At 32.4% G+C, this 16,896-nt stretch overlaps 1 long non-coding RNA gene and 1 pseudogene across 1 annotated transcript; one reads left to right on the top strand and one right to left on the bottom strand.

The window, feature by feature from the left end:
• Positions 1-7,513: 7,513 nt before the first annotated feature.
• Positions 7,514-8,456, top strand: LOC145797250 (uncharacterized). Its single transcript, XR_014338556.1, has 2 exons — positions 7,514-7,628; positions 8,046-8,456. It is a non-coding gene; the product is annotated as an uncharacterized LOC145797250 (long non-coding RNA).
• Positions 8,457-13,686: 5,230 nt separating this feature from the next.
• LOC145798219 (UDP-glycosyltransferase 91C1 pseudogene) lies at positions 13,687-16,071 on the bottom strand (annotated as a pseudogene).
• Positions 16,072-16,896: the final 825 nt, after the last annotated feature.

Below are 16,896 nucleotides of genomic sequence, written 5' to 3'. Positions count from 1 at the left end.
CTATTTAGATGACTAGAGATCCCAAGAACTAAGTTCAAAGGAGCAACTAAGTTAAGTGTGGCTCGCCAGAAATCACTAAAAGAGTCTAACTCCTATCCATTCCTATGATGAGAGTGATATCTACAACATGTGTTGTATGCAGGGAACTTAGGGTAAGCTATGCTTTTAATTAGGGCTGCTCACGGGTCAGTTTTGGCCGGGTGCGGGTCAAACCCGACCCGACCCGCACTTATGCGGTTGGGGAAAAATGGACCCGCAATCGCCCGCGATGCGGTTTGCAGTTTGTGCGGGCGGGTGCGGTTCGGTTTGCGGTTTAGTGTTTTTTTTTTTTTTTTTAACTTAAGCAAATTTGATATTTTTTGTTACTTTCCAAACATTTTTTTTTTTTAGAAGAGTTATAAATTAAATTACAAGATATACAATTCATGATCATAATAAATAGTCCACATGTTAGATAAGATAATATGGAACCATGCTTGAGGATAGTAATTAATCTTCCTCCTTAGCTTGCAAAAACAAACCCTTAAAAGTCAAACTAGTAACACTAATTTAAATATGCAAAAACAAACCCTTAAAAGTCAAACTAGTAATACTAATTTTAATAGTGGATTAATCTTCACTGTTTAGTTTTTAATATGCAATAATGTGATAATAGAATGACAATTCAAAATATCATATTTAACTGTGTCTACTAGACTAATGGAATATAATGATTTTTTTATATATATATATAAATAAAAGTCAAACTAGTAACACTAATTTAAATATCATTAGATCATGATAATGTATATAAGTGCCCATATAATAAACTTTACTTTCATCCAAAATGTAAAAATAAAAATAATAACTAGTTATCTCCATCCATCCAAAATACAAAAAATAATAATAATAACTAGTTATTTTTTCTTTAAAAAAAAAAAAAAAAGATGCGGGTTGCGGGCGGGTCGGGTTCGACCCGAACCCGATCTTTTGCTAATTTCTTGACCCGCACCCGCCCGCCTACCTATATCGAAACCGCCCAAAGCATTGCGGGTAGGGTAGGGTCGGGCGGTTTGTGCGGGCGGGTGGGTTTGTTGCCCAGCCCTACTTTTAATGATCACTTATATCTTGAAAACCGTAGACGAATATCTTTCAAGAAGAGTATTTAAGAGACTCAAAATAAGGATCACTTATATGAGTGTGAAAGGGTCGCTTCTTTGAGAATTGATAAGGCAAAATTCTCTAAAGCACTCATAAAATACCAAGAGATGCCCAAGGCCAAAACGGGCACAACCGTGAGAACTAAACTGTATCTGGAGATATTCTATGTGAATTCTATTGTCTTGGCTTATACAAACAGATGAACAGTTCAAGGCATCACATCCGCTGATTAGCTAGTAAGTCCGATAGGCTTTCACTAGGGAAGCCAAAAGCTACCTATCCCGATGCAGGATATTTCCTTAATGTACTTTCTCTTTGTCTGCATGTTGTTGCATGTCTTTTCCGTTAATTTCATTCATGTGGGGGATTGTTGGAAAATTTGAATTAAATTTACTTCATTGGTTGTCTCTTGACATAGAAGGGTGTGTTCTTTTGAAGGGTCACAACCTTTCTAAAGAGTCGTTGAGGAATTTATAAATTCTATCCCCCTCACTTCAATTTAAAAAAAAAATTACAATTTTCTTTTTCACTTTGCATTTATTCTTCATATTTTCTGAGTCTAATTTTCCTATAAAATGAGTACATGCACAGCGAAGTTCGCTAGGCTTGCAATAGTAGTATTTCTAGTGCAAGATATTGATCGTTGTGTCCAGGGAGATAGACGTCCATTGAATCCTAAGCAAAAGTAGGAGGACGAATCTGTTTTAAGGAAAGAGTGTCACATACTTGACTCGATCCGTTTTTATCTATTTATGTGTTATAAGTTTTGTTACGTTATTTTGTCAATTTATTTCAGTTTTGATTTTGCCCAAAAACCGTTTACATAATTTTAAATTATATTTTTCATATAGTTTAGTACTATTTTTCTAACACTTCTCAGTTGACAGACTGAACAATCTAGGGAACTCATTCCTAAGACTGATATTATTGAACCACCTATCCGTCCAAAACTAAATCCTCTCCCCATTCCCCATGATAATCTTGAAATTTTGAAAGAAGAACTCAACCACACCAATATTTGGTAAGGCTAATGATACAATATCCTTCCACACCTTAGATATCATGTCATCTTCCACTGGTGCTGGGATCCACCTTCCTCCAAAACCACCATATCTACTACAGATCACTTGTTTCCATAATGACTTATGCTCTCTACCATATCTCCACCACCATTTTAACATTAGACAAACATTAACAGCACTAAGACTTCTCACTCCCAACCCCCCTTGATCTTTACTTTTACACACGTCCTTCCACTTAACTAGATGAATTTTCTTTCTAATTTTAGACCCTCCGCACAGGAAGTTGGCTTGAATCCTATCAACTACTCTAGCCACACCAGCAGGCTTTTTAAAGATGGATAGAAAATTCATTGGTACACTTGACAAGACAGATTTATTTAGAATCAATCTATCTGCAAAGGACGAGAACCTCCTTTTCCAAGAAGCTAATTTCTTCTTAACATTTTCCACCACTGGTTGTCATGTACTTCTTCTCCTTGGGTTTGCCCCTAGAGGTAAGCCAAGATATGTAAGAGGTAATTTCTTACTGAGGCAATTTAGTTTTTTAGCAAACTCCTTAACTAACCCCTCTTCCACCCTAATTCCACAAACAATACTTTTATGAAAATTAATCTTTAGACCTAACATAACTTCGAAACATCTCAAAATTCTTTTAATCATAATGATTTCATCCCAATTGGAAGATGGATTGATAGGTCAAACTTATAGCATCGACCAAACTTCAACAATTAATACCACATATATTTGCAGAACTCAGACTATTTGATTCAATCTAATAATAGCAAAACTCTCTACAAAGAACTCTTGCACATCATTAAGAAGTCAATGATTCAAAATAACAAAGGTAAGATTCCATGATCCCTCCAATATACCCAAAAAAAACAAAAAAGAAAAATTAATTGCTCCAGTTAGTTTATTCTCATATAAAGGAACAAACATTATGTTTGGTTTGGTTTTAGGAGAGTAGTTTTTAAAAATTGTTTTGGAGAGAGCGTTTAAAAAAAAAAATTGGTTTGTTTGGTTGTGTATTTTAAAAGTAGTTTTGGAGTTTGGGAACTTGGAATGATTTGTTATTTTGTTATAATTGAGTAGATGTGTGTGAGAGAAAAAATGATTGAGAAGGAGAGAGGAGAAAGAAAAAGTGATTGATTAATAAGTAAGAGAGAGAAAGCAATTTTGAAAATAATTTTGAAAAATTTGCAAACCGAACAAATTTTTTAAAAATTTTTTCCCAAAATCACTGTAGAGATCCAAACCAAACATACTCTAAATTTCGGTTCTTGAACAAAACAAACTATTGGTTATGTGCATAAAGAAACAATTGAGATCAACCAAGGAGAACTCTTAAAATTGAAGAACCATTACCAGTATCAGAGTAATCAAAATAACCATATAACTTGACTATACAAGAATTATCTGCACTGATCATCACTGACATAGAAAATATCAAACCACTGAGTCTGCAGAGAATTTACAACTGATCTAAAGTCTTATTTCTTTTTCATTTTTTTATAATCTTTTTCAGGTCTTATGCACGCCCATGTCTTAAAGTCATCCAAACGTGTTCTCGCCACTGTAGCTCATGTAAAGGAAACCATCTTCATCCTTATTTTCCTCATAAATTGCTGACATCATAGCCGCTGCAACAAGTCAAACATTACTTCAGATTTCATTGTTGTTTTGTTGAGAAAACTCAAGAAAAATAGGGATGGGAAGAATAATATTTATAAAAGATAGATGCTAAATAAATCTCACCAGTGGGAGGCAAAATATTCTTCACAAAAATGAAGATAGCCTTTTCAGGACTGAGCTTAATCCTCTTTTGCACCACGTACACAAACTGACCGACGGTCAGATCAGCAGGAACCAAGTATCTACACATCCCAAAGAAAGAGATTTCATATTAGGATTCACAAACATAAAGTTCATACTTCAGCTTCTTGGTGGAAACTGTGTGGCTCCATACTTTCCATCCGTGGCATTAGCGCCACCCAACCACCCAAAGAATATCTATCTATCTATTTATATTTATATTTTTTATTTTTTATTTTTTATTTTTTATAAAGTGAACATTCCTTATGGTGTCTTGAAACCTTTATTTCTTATGCTGTCATATATCTACTTTTTTATTTGAAATAAAAAATTAGATACATGACAGGAGGGGATTTGAACCTTAGACTTATGTCAAACGAATAAGACTCTTACCACTTAACTATCACACAATATATGATAAATGTTTTATTTTATTTATCTATACTGTTATAAAGTGAACACCTCTTATGGTATCTTGAAGCCTTTGTTTCTTATACTGCCATATGTCTACTTTTTTATTTGAAATAAAAAAAAAATTAGATAGATGAGAGGGGATTTGAACTTTAAACTTATGTCAAATAAATAAGACTCTTACTACTTAACTAGTGCACAATATATAATAAATGTTTTATTTTATTTATATTTATTAGAATTGCACACGCATCGTGTGTGGCAACCGCTAATACTATTATAAAGTGAACACACATCATGGTGTCTTGAAACTTTTGTTTCTTATGCTGCCACATGTCTACTTTTTTATTTGAAATAAAAAAAAATTAAATAGATGAGAGGATTTGAACCTTAGACTTATGTTCAATAAATAAAACTTTTATCACTTAACTAACACACAATATATAATAAATATTTATTTTATTTTTATTTATTTGAATTACACATACATCGCGTGTGCCAACCGCTAATATATATATATATATATATATATATTAAACAGATATGACACATGAATAAAAATCTTTGAAATTAGAGCTAGAGCAACTCATGAGATTAAAAAATTTATAGAATTTGTGCATTTTCATATACAAAAATGTTTGAGGGCCACAAAATCAGTGGCTCAAATGGCTTAAAATTGTCAAAACGACGTCGTTTTGCGTTGTTTTGCACTCAAAACGACGTCGTTTTGACAGTTTTGAGCTATTTGAGCCACTGTTTTTGTGGCCCTCTAGCATTGCCGTTTCATATAATCAAGTTAGAGCATTATATACCTATGATTGTTTTGGGCATTGGATTTTGTTCACCTATTTTATCAAAATCCATCATTGAACTCAACTAATTCGTAGGGGTGTTTGTTTCAGCTTTTCAGAGTTAACTTATGGCTTTTAGCTTTGAAAAAGTTATTTTGGACTGTTTGGTTAAACTTATTTCAAACAGTTTCTGATTCTAACAGCTTATTTTAACTCAAAAAAGCTGATTCTGAGAAGCTGCTCACCCCTTTCTTCTGATTATCAACTTCTGCTGTGGACATGTTAATTTATGATTATACTCTTAAATTTTTTTATTTTTTATTTTTTAAAAAATAGAAAAAGACTCAAATGGACTATAGATTATTATTATTATTTTTTATGAGAAATGTAGACAAACAAAAAATAAAAATTAATTGAAAAAGCTATTTCACAGCTTATTTAACAAACGCTACTCAACAACTTAAATCTATAATCCAACAGTTACACCAAACAGATTAACAACTTCTTATTAAAGTCATAATTTATAATCTGTTAAGGTATAATCTATAAGCTGTTTTAACAACTATACCAAACGGACCAGTGAAGTGGAGGACTAAAAAACAAAAAATTTAGTTAACAAAATTTAAAATAACAATATAATTCTAGTAACACATAGTTCCACAGAATTCATGAGGTGGGTTCCATATATAAAACCGACTCACTTGTGTCATATACATGTTTCGTTTTGTAGAATAATTTTGGGTTTCTATCATTGCTCTGAAATTAGTGAGTAGTGTTATTTTAGTTAAAAAATTATAACAATGTTGGGGATCTTAAAAATTTTATTATAATTTTGGATAGATTATCAATAAATCATAATAGTTGAATTTAATTTATATCAAATCCTATTGAAAATAAGTTCAAATAAAATCATCGCTAAAAATAATTTTTTGTGATAATTTTTTACACATGTCACTAAAAATTGACAATTATTGACTTTTTTATCATGATTTTTATAAATTGTCGCTAAAACTTATAATTAGTGACTTTTTTATGACGAATTTTTTAAATTATCGCTGAAAGTTGAAAATTAGCGATTTTGATTTTGGCCATTTTTTTAAACTGTCGTTAAAACTTATAATTAGTGGCATATTTTGTGACAAAATTTTCAAACTGTTTCTAAAAAAAAATTAGTGACTATTTTTAATAATATTTAATGAAAAACGTCATTAATTCTCACAAGATCTATTAAATAATAAGTCTACCTATGACCTATACGTAAGTTTCTCTAATTTTTTTAATCAAACACTCACATAGATGTGGGGTCCCCACTCATGTAAGTCCCACGAGCAATACTAGGGACCCAACAAATTATTAAATTTTGGGTTAATTACACTTTTATCCCCTAAACTATCATCATTTTGTTTATGTAATCCTTAAACTATTAATTTTGTCTTGTTGGTCCCTAAACTATCACATTTTGATTCTGTTTAGTCCAAATGTTAGATGGCGCCAGTTTTGAATCTCACGTGCAGGCCACGTTTTCACCTTTGCCGTTAACAATTTGAATGTCATTTACCATTTGGATTAAACAAAACCAAAATGTGACAGTTTAGGGGCCAATAAGACAAAATTAATAGTTTAAGGACTACATAAACAAAATGGTGATAGTTTAAGAGATAAAAGTGTAATTAACCCTTAAATTTTTTACCAAACCACATGGGTGTAGGATCTACACTTGTGGGTCCCACACCCATGTGAGTGTTTGGTAAAAAAATTAATAACTTTGTTAAGGTCTCTAGCACCCCATACCAATGTGAGTGTTTAGTAAAAAATTTGATAGAACTCATGGAGTCTAGCATTTTTCAAAAAATTAAATTTATTTTTTTAATTTAATAATGTAACAATCTATTCATATGTTGTCTAATTATTAATTAAGCGTTTCTCTTAAGTAAGTTTATGAATTGAATTTGAATATTATTTTTAAAAAATAATTATAAATTTTGTAAGAGGACTATTGAAATACATGAATGCCTATGAAAATAATCAATAAATTGATGAATAAATAATAAGAGAGATTTAAACGTGAATGCTCATAAACATGGAGATTAAAGATTGTTACATTTACGTAAAAGGAGTGTGAACAGGATGGGAATTGTGATTAATGCCCTCATCAAACTTGACCCTTATTAACTTCAACAATGATAGAGATCACTAATTTTGGAGTTCTAAAAAGACCACTAATGACATGGCACAAAAAAAATACAACACCAAGACCAAAATATCAAATCATTCATGGTGAGACTCACTGCCACATCATTAGTGATAGCACTAATTAATGCTCTCACTCATTTTCCTATCAACTTACCTAATCACACCCAACAAATTCACAAGGTCCTCTCTCTCTCTCTCTCTCTCTCTCTCTCTGGGTTAAAGGGGTTTAAAGCTACTTTTCTTTTTACATAGATTCAAGGTATGTTAAATCTGTGATTGAGGTGGGTAGAGAAATTTTATAGGCTATAAATTTTCATCTTTATTTACTTCTCTTATCTTTCCTTTTCTTTTTCTTTTTTTTTTCTCCTTATTCTTCTAAATCTTCTGTTGTTTGTAACACGAATTTTAAAACAAATTTTAATTGCTCTAAATTTATCTTGATGTCATTCTAGTTGTGTTTCATGATCTCTCATTACACACTGTCATTTTTGTAAATAAAAATCATCTCTATTCGTGTTTTGTTTTAAATCTGTACAGAATTTCTGTATTAATTTTCTGTTTGTATATACAATCTCATTGAATTGTTTAATATTTTTTTTTTTTTTAAGACACAATATATTCAGAAAAAATTATGATTTAATCGTAGGAAACTATATGTTTAATTTTTGTTGTGCAGATATGGGAAGTAAGGCACCAACTTGGGCTGATCAATGGGGTGGCATCGACGATGATGACGACAAGCCCATGAATAGCAGTAAGAAGGGAAGGTTAGGCGGTGGCAGCAGCAAGAAGATGGAAGAGGTGAAGACGGCAGCTTCAGCGGGGTTCGACAAGGCCAAGGCGGCTGCAGTGGTGGGAGCCCAGAAGGTGAAGAGTGGAACCTCTGTGGGAATCAAATGGGTCAAAAATCAGTACCACAAAAAATGCTCTTCTTCTAAATGACCAGGCTCATGTGTTTTTTGTTACACCTCCAAAATAAATTAAGGCAAGAATTAAAAGTCTAGGACTATACTTTTTCTGCTGAATTGCATTGAATGACTCCTTAAATTTTATTTTGATCCATTATGTAAATTTAAATTGCCATCTATTTTTTGCTCTAGAACTTGTCATTCTGCTCTATGATCATGATTATGATTATAAACCCCTTTTGAAACTTGGTGTGAGAGTATATGTAACGATGGTTTGGGAGAGGGTTGGATTAAAATAGTTCACTAAAAATTAAAATAGATTAAAATAGTTAGTAAAATAAGATATTACATTCAATTTATAATCATTTTATTTTTTTCTCATAACTATCAAATTAAGGCCAAGTTTGGGAAGTCCCAAATAATTCACCTTTTTATCTTTTTATTTTTTTTCCATCACAACACCTCTTAACTTTTCTGCATATCTTTTAGTAAAAAGACAAAATATATACTTATTTAAGTTATCCCAAACAACCCCTAACTATAAGAAAAAAGTCAACTAACTTTTCAAATATAACCATTTTAGTCAGACTATAATAACAAAAAAAATTAAATAGTCAACTAAAATAGTTAACTTTTCAATTAAGGTATAAATTTTGAACATACTCTAACAACACTGCTACACACCCCCACTGGGAGTCGACCCCCAGTGACGTGGCGCAGCGCCATTTGTCAGTTTTCCTTTTTTTTTTTTTTTTCTTTTCTGCCAATCACCCACAACCACGTGGGCTGGGAGTCTCTGGGGGTCGCCCCTTACTGGGGGTCGCCCTCATTTTCCCATACTCTAAGGTTATTTGGTTGGGTTAGGCTTAAAGCTGTTAAAACCAATTTTTGGGTTAGGTTAGAGCTGTCAGAATCAATTTAAGGGGTTGTTTGAAGTATTTTAAATAAGTGCACTTATTAATTTTTTGGTGAAAAAAAATAGATAGAAAAAAGATATGTGTTTGGAATAATTTTTTGTCTTTTTACGAAAAATATGTATTAAATTATTGTATAAAATAGCAAAATTACATTATTACCCCTATGTCCTAGACTCAGTGACTGTTGGTTAAAGGACAGTACGGATTGCCTTGCAAATGGTAATAACTTCATAACATATATATATATATATATAGTATGAGGCTTCATGGGTACTGTTGGGCTCGTGGGGGCCCACCACGGGTCTCGTTTTGATAATTCGAACCGAGTAATGTGTAGAACTCATCAAATACTAAATGCCTGTAAAAAATCACGTTGATCGAATATCGATAGCTATATGATCAAAATAGTTTTGTATGAAAAAAATGGACGATAAAAAATAAACAGTCGATAAAAATCTGATTTGATCACATAGTTATCCATATCCGATTAACGTGATTTTTTACAATCATATAGTATTCGACGAGTTCTATACATTCAATGGTTCAGATTATCGAAATGGAACCCATAGTAGGCCCTTGGGGGCCCAACAGTACTCTCCAACTTAATGAATATATATATATCTAATTTGTAATTTGTACCATCACAGTGTATGTATGTATGTAATTTTTCTCATCACTTCAGTACCATCACCTGTGTAAAGTTGGATTGTACTTTTTTTGTGTAATTTAATTTTTTTTATATTTTTAATTTGTGAATAGTGATAACTTTTTAATTTTTTTAGTAATTTTTTGACTTTTTATCTTTTTTATAACATGCTAAACCAACCCTAAGAGCATCCGTATCAAACTAGCTAAACTTAATTTTTAGCTAGATTAGTGGTACTATTCATCAAAAATGGTCCGCATAAATCTCGTTATTGTTCATCGTTAATATACGAGCGCTACAGTAACTCGTTACAATAAGTGAGGTACTGTTCATCGCTAATTGTGTGTTACAGGACGTCCGGCCGGTCAACAGTAAATTTTTTTTTTTTTTATACATTTCCTCCAATTTTACCTTTTGTAAAACATAAAAGTTGTTTGGTTCATAACTCATCAATTTAATTATTAAAAAAAAACAAATATTTTAATAAGATTGAGTTAAAATAGAGAGTTTGATGCAGTGGGGTGACTAGCTAAAATAGGAAAATGGCCTTTTAAGTTATAATTTAATTAAATTTTGAAGAGGTTGATACTGATGCTCTAAGTCTTCGTTGGCAGTTGGATTAACTTCTTAACTTTTTGATCTAGGCTAAAAAATCTATTTGAATTGACATTTTACATCTTTTTGATTTCTGATAGAAAAAAAAAGTGGATTAATTGTATTTTGAATGTAATATTTTTTTATTGACTTTTTAATTTATTTTATTTTATTTTGTTTTTTACAAATTTAACCAAAAAACCAACCCAACGAAATTTCCAAATGACACCTAAATTTCAATTTGGCATCTTCAATTTGGCATCTTGGACGCATGTTTGATTGTGTTTTAGTTCTATGTTTTCATTTTTGAAAAAATACAAAATATTCATTTGACAAAGTTTTTCTGAAAACTAATTTCAAGAATATTTTTTCTAAAAACAACTCACTTTTTCATGTTATAAAGAATTTAAAACCATTTAAGAGTTTTTTTTAACCAATTCCCTCATTAACCCCTTTAAAAAAACACCAAAAAAAGTTAATTTTAAAATTTTTGAAACCTAATTTTGCAGAAAAATGAAAATGATGGGTCTTCAAATTTTTAATTATTTTGTTTCTAAAACTACCCCAAAAAAAAAAAAAACCACAATGAGCTATGACGAATAAGTACCTAGGATTGGTTTGGGAAGTGGGTTGGCTTTTTGACTTTTTAACTTTTTGATTTTTTTGGCTATTTTAGCCTGGGCTAAAAAACTTAGTTTGAGAAGAATTTTTTGACTTTTTGACTTCTTTTTGTGAGAGAATAGTGTAATGATTATGGATTGGATGTGATATTTTATTTTTTGTGGCTAAAATAGCCTATTTTGTCTTTTGTGACTAAAATAACCAAAAAAACCTAATTTAGCTCTTCCTAAACGGTGCCGTCATTTCCCATGTTTCAAAGTTCTAAATTTTAATCACTCAATACATAGGGGTTAGGGATGGCAATATCAACCCGGCCCGACGGGGACCCCTCCCGTTCCGCCCCGATAAATAGGTTTTTCCCTGAAAATTATTCCCCATAAGGCCGGGGCTGGTATTAAAAAACACATCCCCGATGAATTTCGGGCCGGGGACGGGGATTAATTTCTCGACCCCGGCCCCGGCCCGAAAGTTCCCCGAAGCTTCCCCGCGTATATACTATTAGTTGTATTATTATTATATTATTATACTAGTGGATGACCCGTGCCTACGGCACTCCAAGTTAAAAAAAAAAAAAAAAAAAAAAAATCACATTCAAGTTAATACACTTTTGACCAATGAAAAATAAAAGTTAAGACAAACTAATGTAGCGCTTCCATACTGGTAAAAATTCACCACATTATAGTTATGATCTATTCAATCCATTAATAATTCTTCATATTCAAGGTTAAACTCCGTGTCACAGTGTATACGAAACTTTCAGTATACACATAATTCTTCATTTTTAATAATTCTTCATATTAATAATTCTTCATTTTTAATTCCCTTGTCCTTTTACTTTGTAATTACAATATGAAATCAGGAGAGATTTACTTAATACATATAGTTCATGAATTAATTTGAAACTAAAAAATAAATAATCATGCATTCTATATGTATAGCCTCAAGTGTAGTCTCACTTTAAACTTGGTTCAACATCTCTATATGCATTTTAGATCTGATTATTTCTTATTGCCAGTAGCACACCACCATAAATGCATGACGCTTGAAAAATATCAAAAGCTCCATTTGCAAATCCAGTTGATCTTTCAAAGGGAACTATAGTCTCACAAACAAATATCTTTCAAATGGAACCATTAGATCTTTTCACGTTAAATAAATTCATTCTATCCATTACATTTATAGTATTTAAAGAAGGGATGATAGTAAAAAGAAAAGGCTTTTTGCGTTACATACACGTTGTCTCCCAATTGTGCAATCCATGTCACCCACTTGTATATTCTATCACCTAACAGCCTGTAATTCAAGTGATGAAAATGAACAATAGAAGGGAAAAAAAATAAAATAAATAAGAGAATTTTAAAGAGTAGAGAGTGGTATTTTAAGAAAAGCCATTTGAGGAAGTAGTGCTTACATACCGGCAAAGAGGAAAGACTAAGTGGGTGCAGTGGCTATTGGGCATGTCAACATCATTAATTCCTCTATATCAAACTTATAAACATCAACCCAACTTCAATTTCGATGGCTGATGTTACATGAGAGAGAGAGAACTTAGCCATTCAAAAAGCACCCAAATGGTTGTTACTCCATAATTTTTTTGAAATCTTCTTGTTGCTCCATAATGGCACATTAGGAACTACAAATTAAAAATTGAACTGATATTTGAATTGAACATCCAGTGTCATCGCCTAGATGTTAACAAAGAAAATTTTGGAAGAAGAAATGATAAAGTTCACAAATTACAATTTAATAACGATCAACTTAATGATAAAAACGTAAATTCCACAATTTAGGAAAGTGGGCAAAACTAGCAATTATGCCAAACCCACTTGGGAAAAAATAATAGTTCAAATATGATTCTGTGTTTAAGTTAAAAAAAATGTAATTAGCATTATCACACTTGTATAAAAAACGTGATCTAATCAAAAATCCACAAATGAAACCAAATCAGTAGTATAAAATGCTAGAAAAGTTATGATGAAATTCAGTCAATGGTGGCAAGTACTCCAAAATCAAATTTCAGTCATCACCACAACATCTCACACCTTCAACTTAACTTAAAAAAATAACAATTTTCTATTTTGAATTCCACACAAACTAAATCCAAAACCAAACCAGTATAAAAATTAAAAATTAAAAAGCAAATTGAGATTTAGTTGAGAGAGGGAGGAAGTGAATCAACAACTATTAACAACTCAATTGAAATTGAAGTTCTATTCAAAATCACTTAATAACAAAGATTACATGCAAAAACAAAATTAAATGTCCCAAATGAACAATACTCAACAAAACAGCCCTATCCACAAAACTTTTTAGTTCAAACTTCCCAATTTCATTTGATTATTCAAGTAAAAATGATAAAATTTACAATGAAATCATGAAACTGTCCTATTTATACCCAAAAGACAGTATATATTCATTTTACTATTACTCAATACTATTAATTTAACTAAATTGAATCAATCTAACAAAGATATGAGCTATTGCACTTTGTTGTCCTATGCATTTTGTTAGTTTCTTTAGACCAAGAATCAAACCATCTAATTCAAGCAATCAATCAAAACCACACACATATGTAGATGCCAAACTAATAATACAAAATTTAAGCTAAAGATGCACTGTTTTATGTCAATATCAATAACCTACCAACCAATAATACCAAGAACAAATAAAGATTAGATTCCACAATGAACATAATTAAATCATTACACTATGGAAAAAAATAGAATTTGGAAATCAAATTGAAAGCATGCTAACAAATAGAAGGCTTCTCTGTTAAACCAACTAATAATGATGAAATTCTAAGCAACCAATTAGAGGATTCTATGTAAATAAGAAGACGTTTGTTAATGAGATTAATCAAAAATTGAACTGGATGATATTACAAATCCAAATAATTAAGTTATGAAATTCAAAACCAAGTAATTGGAAAAAAAAATTCAAATATTAATCATTAACACAACTTCTATAAGTAAATAAAAACTTGAAATTAAGTCATGAATTTGAATAAAAACTTGAAATTAATCATTAATCATGAATTTAAAATCTTAGTAAATAAAAACTCCAACTCAATTTCTATAAGTATAAAACAAATTAAGTCATGAATTTACCTTTTATATCTATAACTCATGCCTCAACTTTAAATTGCTTCCATTGGTAAAGTTTCGAATTCCATGGAAATTGATTCCATTTGTACCAATTAAAAAAACCAAAATTGAGATAGGGGGTGGGAGTGAGTGGGAATCATTCCATTATGAATCTTCAGCCTACAACAAAATCCAAACACACGTTGGCTCAACTGGTGGTGTATGATGAGATTACAAATGTACATTAAATATTGGGGGGAAGAAACAAAGGTGAGAAAGGTTCAAATGAAAACCCCTTTGTGTACAATGGTACTAAAAACCCCAAAATCCCGTACTAATATACCAATAAAAGCACAAAATAACAACCCATTCACATGAAAAATATATCTAAAAATCTAAGTTTGGGTGCTCACCACGAAAAAGTTATTGAACTCATTAAATATAAATCTTGAGAGATAGAGAGACAGAGAATCTCCACAAATCAACTATGTAGAGCATGTGTTGGTCTTCAAAATCAAAGAATCATGGAAGTCAAAAATTATTGAAATCAACTTCCAAACTGACCATAATAGCTACCGACATTGGTGGATAAAAGAAAATAATTAATTATCCAAAAAAATGAAAACCAATATAATGGCTCATAACTCTATATAAGCAAAGGAAACCAGACCAAAGCCAATAGATTTTAAGTGAAAACAAAGCAATACCACAATAAATTATAAAACAGAAACCCTATGTATTTATTGTGGTTATTCAATAAGGATAAGGCTTATCATGAGTCACACTTCAATGTTTTGAACCTTTCTTTTTTAAACGACAATGTATACATTATTCATAATAAATAAATAATAAAATCAATCTGATGATTATACCCATGTTAGTTTATTATATTTGTCTATCAAAAAATAATTAGTTTAATTTTTTTAATAATCTTTACCGTGCATATTTTTATAAATAAATGTCATAAAATAACATGGTTACGATTATTAAATCAATTTGATTTCGCCCGTGAATAAGACTACATTTAAAATTGTCCTACATAGGACCATAACACTTGAACTGTGCAAAATATCACCCATTTCGCTAACCGTAGGTTAATTTGATCCGTAATTTAGAATTTATAATTCGTTTATGAAACCATTTTGTCCCACTATAGTTAATAAAAATATTTTTTTTAAATAAATTCAAAAAATCTATTATTTTTAAAATATAACTTAAAATATTTTAAAATTTTTGAAAAAGAAAAGTCAATAAATTGATAAAACCACCCAAAAAAAAAGGGAACTTCAAGAATGGCGGCGCTCATACCTGACTGGTTACCCTCGGAGCCCTCCATGTATTTGGTCAACTCATGAACTCTATACACAATTTCCAATTCCATCTTCACCCACTTCGGCACCACCGTAAAATCCTCTGCACTGCTCCTCACACAATCCCCGCTCAACACCTTCGCCGGAGGCCCAAAAAACACCATCATCGTAGCATTAAAAAGGCTGAAAAAAGCACACGAAACACTCATCTCCGCCGCAAGTCCCGGCAGCCAGTGAGAGGCGTAATCACAGATAATCCAATCCAGGTTCGGGCTAATTTTCTCGAGAAAATCCGAGAGTGGTTGTTTGAGAAAATCGAAGGCGATTTTGAGGAGCTGAGCTTGGTGGTGTGGTGCGTCCATGGAGGATTCGGCGTTGGGTGGTAAGTTGGGGATGGCGGGGAAGGGGAGGGAGATGAAGCTGATGAGAGGGGAGAGGCGGGGAGGGATTTGGGGGAGGCGGCGAAGGTTTCCGACGGTGGAGATAAAGGAGATGCGGTGGCCCTTGGTGGCTAAGGTGGTGGAGAGGTGGAGGAATGGGATGAGGTGACCCATGGCTAACCACGGGAACATGACTATGTGAAGAACTTCTTCTTCATCATTAATATCAACTCTGTTTTCCATTTGAGGATAGGGAAAATGGAGGACTTAAGAAGATATTGGGTGATTAGTGTGAGATGGAATACTTACCAAGAATTATATATTGAGAACCCTTATGAGATTTTGATGAGAAGTGAAAACCCAATAAGTATTGTTAGGTTTTATTTCTTGGCAAACCCGTTTGACAAAACTCCTTTGAGTTGTAATTTTATTCGCATTTTTATTTCAGTGAGGCTATGAGTGTTTAGATGCGAATCCAACCCGTATTGTGCTTTTCAGAGAAGTTTGTGATGCTAATGCTTTCAAGATTGCCACTTCGCTGATTATGACGGGGATCGAGCTGCCCGGTCAGCTCGCGGGGGTCCAGGGGGCAGCGCCCCTTGGCGGGTCCGGGGCAGCGCCACGGCGGGGTTGAGGGGCAGCGCCCCCGAAGCAAAATGCAAAAATGCATTCAAAGTTGCCTGTCCGAGCATGTTATTTTTTTCCAGTTTTTCCATTTTTGGCCTTCCCGCTCGAGCGGGGAAAGTGACGCTCGAGCGGAGATTGGAAGCTCTCAGCATCTCTGCAGTCGCCTGTAAAAATACTGGAATGTGTGATTTTACGCTCGAGCGGATGCTCCTACGCTCGAGCGCATCGCAGTTTATTCGCACGCAGTTTTTGGTCAGTCCGCTCGAGCGGGCTGTGTTGAGCTCGAGCGGAGATCGCGGGACAGATTCTATAAATTCGCGTGTTGGGTCAGATTTTAGGATTACTGCTCCAGATCTTCTTTTTGGTTTCTAGGGTTTATATCTGGGGATACTTTGGGAGTTTTATTTGATGTTTTTATTGAGTATTCAACTCATGATCTAA

The sequence above is a fragment of the Camellia sinensis genome, chromosome 8 (assembly GCF_055761805.1).
Source record: "Camellia sinensis isolate YWXY chromosome 8, ASM5576180v1, whole genome shotgun sequence".
NCBI lineage: Eukaryota > Viridiplantae > Streptophyta > Magnoliopsida > Ericales > Theaceae > Camellia > Camellia sinensis.
This window is presented reverse-complemented; position numbering and strand designations above follow the sequence as displayed.